Source organism: Bidens hawaiensis, unplaced genomic scaffold (assembly GCF_021521415.1).
Source record: "Bidens hawaiensis isolate Kalapana, Puna unplaced genomic scaffold, B.hawaiensis_p1.1 tig00031457_1, whole genome shotgun sequence".
NCBI lineage: Eukaryota > Viridiplantae > Streptophyta > Magnoliopsida > Asterales > Asteraceae > Bidens > Bidens hawaiensis.
This window is the reverse complement of record NW_027495298.1, coordinates 104242-111140: the sequence shown is the minus strand read 5'-3', so window position 1 is coordinate 111140 and position 6899 is coordinate 104242.

The following is a 6899-nucleotide window of genomic DNA, read 5'->3' as shown; positions in this document are numbered from 1 at the left end:
AATGCAACCTGCCAAGGAACTATCAGATGAATCAATTCCAGAATCAACAGCCAAGAGGTCAGCAACAATACCAGCAAAATCAGCAAAGAAACAACAACCAAAACTTCAATAACAACCAAAACTTCAACAACATCTTCAATCCCAACAACAACTACAATCCCAACTTCAACAACTTTCAGCCTCAAATGAATAATCTTAATCAAAGTATGCAACAGAATCAAGGTTTTCAAATGAACAACAATCAAAACCTTCAAGCAGTTCAAAATGTTCCAAACAACACTGTTCCATCCAACCAAAATCCCAACCAAGAAATCAAGGAAATGTGGGAGTGACTACACAACATGAAAGAAATTTTGATTGGAGCAATCATGAAGAAGACATTGCAGATGATATAAAGAGGGCAAATGTGGCATTCATGGCCATAATTGAGAAAGAAGCTGAATCATCATCTCAGGTACATTCTGCTCCTACTATTGATTTAACTGAAGTTATCAATGAACTAAAAATGAAAGTAGGCAAGCTGGAAAGTGAGTGTTTTAAGAAACAAAGTATTATCAATGCATATGAGGCAAGTGAAATTGTGAATGAGGAAAGAATGAAAAGTTTAGAGGAAGACTGTGTAAGCAGTTACAGAGCTCAGAAAAGATTCACCACTTAAATTGATGGGTTGAAGAAAATGATTATAGAAGAGAAGTTACTAAACACAAAACTGCAAATTGACAATGAATTCTTGAAGAACTTAGTTTCCACTGAAAACAGTTGTGGAATTCTAAACCAAGTTAAGGAAGAAGACAAATACAAAGCAGTACCACCACCATTCAACAACAACTTTATGCCAAAAGTTGATAAAGAGAAAAGAAATGCATATCTATAACAATTCAAAGATGTCTTTCAAGACAAAGAAAAACTTGTAGATTTGTATAAGAATGTTGAGGTGAACGAAGAAGGAGAGTTTGTTATGAAAAAGGAACTGAAAGAAGAAAAGTCAATTGGAGTTCAAGTCTCTGAATATGACCTTGAGTCAATTGACTTGAATCAAGATGACTTGAGTGATTTGAGTGATCAAATTACTGAAGAGGAACTTAAAGCTGCATAAAGAGGAAGAAAATATAAGAAACCAGAATCAGTTGACAAACTCCCAAAGTATCCACCAGTCACACCAAGAATGAAGAAACAAAATGAAAGAATGAAAAGAGAACATGTGGCTGTTGACATATGTGAAAGAAAGAAGGTAAACTACAATGCTGTAAGGCCTCCAAGCCAAGAAGTATTGGAAAGGATAAAGCAGAACAACAAGAAAAGGATGCAAGAAGATGTGAATGTTGAGAACTTTATCCCTGTTTATCCTATTTTCTCTAATCATGAAGTTCTTGATATTGGAGAAGTGGAAACTATGGAAGAATATGAGAGAAGACAATCAAGACATAGAGAAAATCAGGATGAAGAACCACTAAATATGCAAAAAAATTGTGTTTGTAAAAAGCAAGATTGAAAGAAAAGGCATCAAGATTGAGGAATTTGTTCCTTTTTCAATCAATTTTGACAGTCTAAAGAACAAGAAGACCATTGGAGTCAATGAGCCAAGACCAAGTGAAAGGTTCAAGAAACCTAAAGAGCATGAAATATTCAAAGGAAAGGTTTGGTGTAAGAAGTGTGATGAGTATGGGCATCATACAGACTCATGTAATGAAAGACTCAAATTCAAGCCTTTTCAAGTCCCAAATGAAACAAAGTATGGACAAGACTTTGTGGCTTACAAAATGAAGTATGAAAAATACTTGGGTATGGGAAAGGTTTGTGAAGAGGAAGTACTAGAAAATAAGAGCCAAGGGAATTCATTGAAAGCCAAGAAACATGTGGACAAACCTGTTAACAAGGGTAAATCTCCAGTGAAGCATGTGAAAACTATTAGGAAGGAAACTCAATCCTTGAGAACAATCCCAAAAAGGGATACTCAATCTGTCAAATCTGATAGTTCTCAAAGATCATCAAGCAGTGAGAAGACAAGAAGAAAAGATGCACATTCTAGAAAGAAACCAACAGAACTCACTGGTGATGAGAAGTTTCTGTTAAAGCATGGAAATGAACCACAAGGTTTTCTATGGAAACCTAAGACTGAGATTAAGGTTGAGCAAGTTCCTGATGTGAGAGATTACAGTGAAAATAAGGACTATGTGATAAAGGAGTATGCCACTGACTCAGCTGAGTACCAGAACTCAACCTCACTTGTTAAGACCCCAAGAGAGTGTGGTTATGAAACAGATAATTCAGACAATCTAGAAGTCACTCATGAAGATCCTGAACCAACAACACTCACTTCCCAAGCTGTGTCTGAAACTGAATCCGATGAGCTGCAAGTTGATAAGGCTTGCACTTCATCACTCAACTAATAAAATTTTCTTTATATGTGCAGGAACAGTCCACTCCTTTAAATGACATATGGTACATGGATAGTGGATGTTCTAGGCACATGACTTGTGACAAGAGATCTCTTGTCAATTATGAAGAAAATTATGAAGGTCCAGTAGCTTTTGGGAGTGATGAAAATGGTGGAAAGATTGTTGGAAAAGGAATCTTAACAAATGGGAAAGTCTCATTTGATAATGTATTTCATGTTGAAGGTCTTCAGTACAATTTGCTGAGTATATCACAAATGTGTGATAAGGGATACAAAGTCAGTTTTGATGATTCACACTGTTTCATTCTAAAACCTGAATTTATGATTCCACCTGAAATGATTATGATGATGGCACCAAGAAATGGTAACTTGTATTAATTGAATATTAAAGAAGCTAATTCAAGAGGAGGTGCATGTTTTGTTTCCAAAGCCACTGAAAATGAGTCAAAATTGTGGCATAGGAAACTGTGTCATGTGAACTTGAAGAACATGAATAGACTAGTCAAAGGTGAGCATGTCATAGGCTTACCTACAAGAGAGTTCAAATTGAAAGATCATTGTAGTTCATGCCAAAAAGGAAAACAATACAAATCTACTCATAAGCCAAAACTCATCAACTCAATTGATCAAGTGTAGGTCCCCCCGGGGGCGTCGCCGATCGATACGAGATCCGCACGAGGTCTAGGAGTGCGGAATCCTCCTAGACTCGTTTATTGGTGTAAAGATGAAGAACACAAACACGTACACGAACAAATACACGAACAAATACAAGAACGGGATAATCAAATCTGCAGATTCTTATATAATAATCAAAACACTTACATACCAAACATGAAAACAAATGACACAGCCGACCCGAGGTGAGCTCTACCACGGGCCGTCTCACATGGCTCACTCTCTCGGTTTCTCTCTAGCTAATTAAACTTATCACACAATACTTTGATTTCTGGATAACTAACCCTAAACACGACACACATATATATATATAAACTTCACGGGCTTGGGCCTGTAGGCGAAGTTGTTACAACTTCGCCTATGGCGAAGTTGATATAACTTCGCCTATGGCAGAAGTTGTGCTATGGCGAAGTTGTTCTAACTTCGCCTATGGCGAAGTTGTTCTAACTTCGCCTATGGCGTTCCGCTGGTCAGAATTGCATAGCGACGGTCACAAAATGCACCAACATCAAGCACTTGAATTACTTCACATGGATCTCTTTGGTCCTGTGAGTGTACCAAGTATAGGGAAGAAAAGATATTGCCTTGTGATCATTGATGACTATTCAAGATACACTTGGGTTTATTTCCTGAGTAACAAGGATGAGACTGCAGATTTTATTAAAGGTTGTGTAACAATGATTGAGAACAAGTTGAATAAGAAAGTCAAGATGATGAGAAGTGACAATGGCACTGAGTTCAAGAATGGAGTTAAGCAAGAATTCTGTGAAGCAAAAGGAATACAACAACAATTCTCAGCTCCTAGAACTCCTGAACAAAATGGTGTAGCAGAAAGAAGAAATAGAACTTTAATTGAAGCTGCAAGAACCATGTTAGCAGATGCTAATCTGCCTGTCACTTTCTGGGTTGAAGCCATAAATACAGCCTGCTACGTTCAGAACAGGGTACTTGTGAACAAAAGGCATAACAAAACTCCATATGAAATATTTCACAACAGAAAGCCTTATATCAAGTTTTTCAAGCCCTTTGGATGCAAATGTTTTCTTCTGAACACAAGGGACTATTTGAACAAGTTTCAAACTAAATCCCTGGATTGTTTCTTTGTTGGATATTCTACACACTCAAAATCTTACAGAGTTTATGTGAAAGACCACCTGAGTATTAAAGAATCATCTGATATTATCTTTAATGAAAATCAATTCAATACAGTTGATGGTGCATCATGGTTGTTTGATCATGAGAAGTTGATTAGGTCCTTCAAGATTTATCCTGAAGACTTTGATGAATCTTTCAACAAGACCAGTGAAATTGAAAAGAAAAAGAAGAAATAATTGGACTTGGAAGAATTATGGAGGAAGGTTTCTAGAAAAGAAAAGGAGTATACTTTTGTGAAGAGTTCCTCATGTGAAATTGGTGAACATGATCATTCTGAGAACATTCAAGACAATCAAAATGTCCAGAATGATCAGGTTTAGAATGAGGGTGATACAAGCAACCATTCAAGTGGAGAAGAAGCTGCCTCCACTGCAAGATTTCAAGATCTATTTCAAAGATTGAACTTAGAAAACAATGGTGCATCTATTTCAGGACAACATAATGATGAAGCACCAAAATTTCATGATGCAGAAGCTGATTTGATCATTGAAGAACCAGAGCTCAATGAAACAAATCTTGACACAAATTTTTCTACAAATATGATTATACAAACTCCTTATATGGAAAAGAATCATCCTTCTGAAAACATCATTGGTGATTTGCATGAAAGAGTTATAAGAAGTCATTCTGAAATTGTAAACATCTGTCTTTACTCTTGCTTCCTATCTCAAATAGAGCCTAAGAACATTGCTCAAGCACTAAAAGACAATAGTTGGGTGGAAGCAATGCAAGAGGAGTTGGCACAGTTTAGAGACCTACATGTGTGGGATCTTGTTGAAAGGCCAATTGACATATATGCAATAGGAACCAAATGGGTTTTTAGAAACAAAAGGGATGAAAGGGGTTTGGTGATTAAGAATAAAGCTAGACTTGTAGCGCTGGGATGTCTTCAAGAAGAAGGAACAGACTTTTAGGAAGTTTTTGCTCCTGTTGCAAGACTTGAAGCTAGCAGGATTTTTCTTGCATATGCTGCCTCAAAGAACATTAAAGTGTTCCAGTTGGATGTTAAGTCTGCATTTCTTAATGGAAAGATTGATGAAGAGGTGTATGTAGCTCAACCTCCAGGTTTTGAGGATCTAATGTATCCAAACAGGGTGTATAAGCTAAACAAAGCCCTTTATGGATTGCATCAAGCCCCTAGAGCATGGTATGATGAGCTGTCAAATCATCTTCTTGAAAATGGTTTCAAAAGAGGAGCCATTGACAAGACACTCTTCTACAAAAGAAAGGGATCAGACTTGCTTTTGTTACAAGTGTATGTGGATGACATCATCTTTGGATCTACAAATGAACAAATGTGCATGGAGTTTGAAGGGGTAATGAAATCCAAATACAGCATGAGTTCTATAGGAGAAATGAACTTCTTTCTTGGAATGCAAGTTCAACAGAAAGCTGAAGGGATCTTCATTCATCAAAACAAATATGTGCAGTACATCTTAAACAAGTTCAACTGTCATGAGTACAAGACTGCTTCAACTCCAATGGACACCAAAGAAAAGATGATTGCAGATGAAAAGGGAGAGCCTGTGGATGAACATGAATATACAGCCAAAATTGGATCTCTGATGTATCTGACTGCAACAAGACCAGATATCATGTTTGCTGTATGTGTGTGTGCAAGATTCCAATCAAGTCCAAAAGTCTCCCACATGAATGCTGTTAAAAGAATATTCAGATATTTGAAAGGAAGACCAGACTTAGGGATTTGGTATCCAAAGAACCAATCTTTTGATCTGATTGCATATACAGACAGTGATTATGATGGCTGCAACATGAGCAGAAAGTCAACCTCAGGAGGATGTCAATTTTTTGGTAAAAGGCTAGTGTCATCGCAATGCAAAAAGCAGACTACAGTCTCAATCTCTACTGCTGAAGCTAAATATGTTGCAATATTTGCCTGCTGTGTACAAGTTCTATGGATTCAAAATCAGTTGCTGGACTATGGTTTGAATTTCTTGAACACCCCTACTCTTATTGACAATACTGCTGCATATTTTACTGTTAAGAATCCAGTTCAACATTCTAAAACTAAGCACATTGAAATCAGACATCACTTCATAAGAGACTGCAGTGAAAAAGGTTTGATTAAAATGCAAAGAGTTGATACAAGTGACAATTTGGCTGACCTATTCACCAAACCACTTGATAGAACCAGGTTCAACTTTCTTCTGAAAGCCCTGGGAATGATCAACTCTAATGAAATCTGATTAAGGATGTGTGCCTAGTTGTGTGTCTCTCTGTGATAACTGATTATTTTGTTAGAGATTACACATATTGAATGTTTAGTGAATATGCTTGATTATGTTGCTTAATTATGTTACAGAATATGTTAGCTGTTATGTGCTCTAACTGATTATTGTGTGCAAGGATTAACATGATTAATTTTGCTTAAAATATGTGCATGTTTATCAGTTGATGTGCATTTGTGATGTTAGGTTAAGTATTCTTGATATGATCTACTTGTTTGATTAAGGTTTTCTAACATCATTGCTTAATTGCTTGAATATGTGCTTTATCTGATCTTCTGATGTTATTAAGATAAGTTAGAAATTGATTGTTAGTACTGTCTACTTGGATAAGTTAGAAATTGATTGTTAGTACTGTCTACTTGTCTTAATGATTTCATGTTTGATTAAGATTTGAATATGTTACAACTGTTTGTGTCAAAATA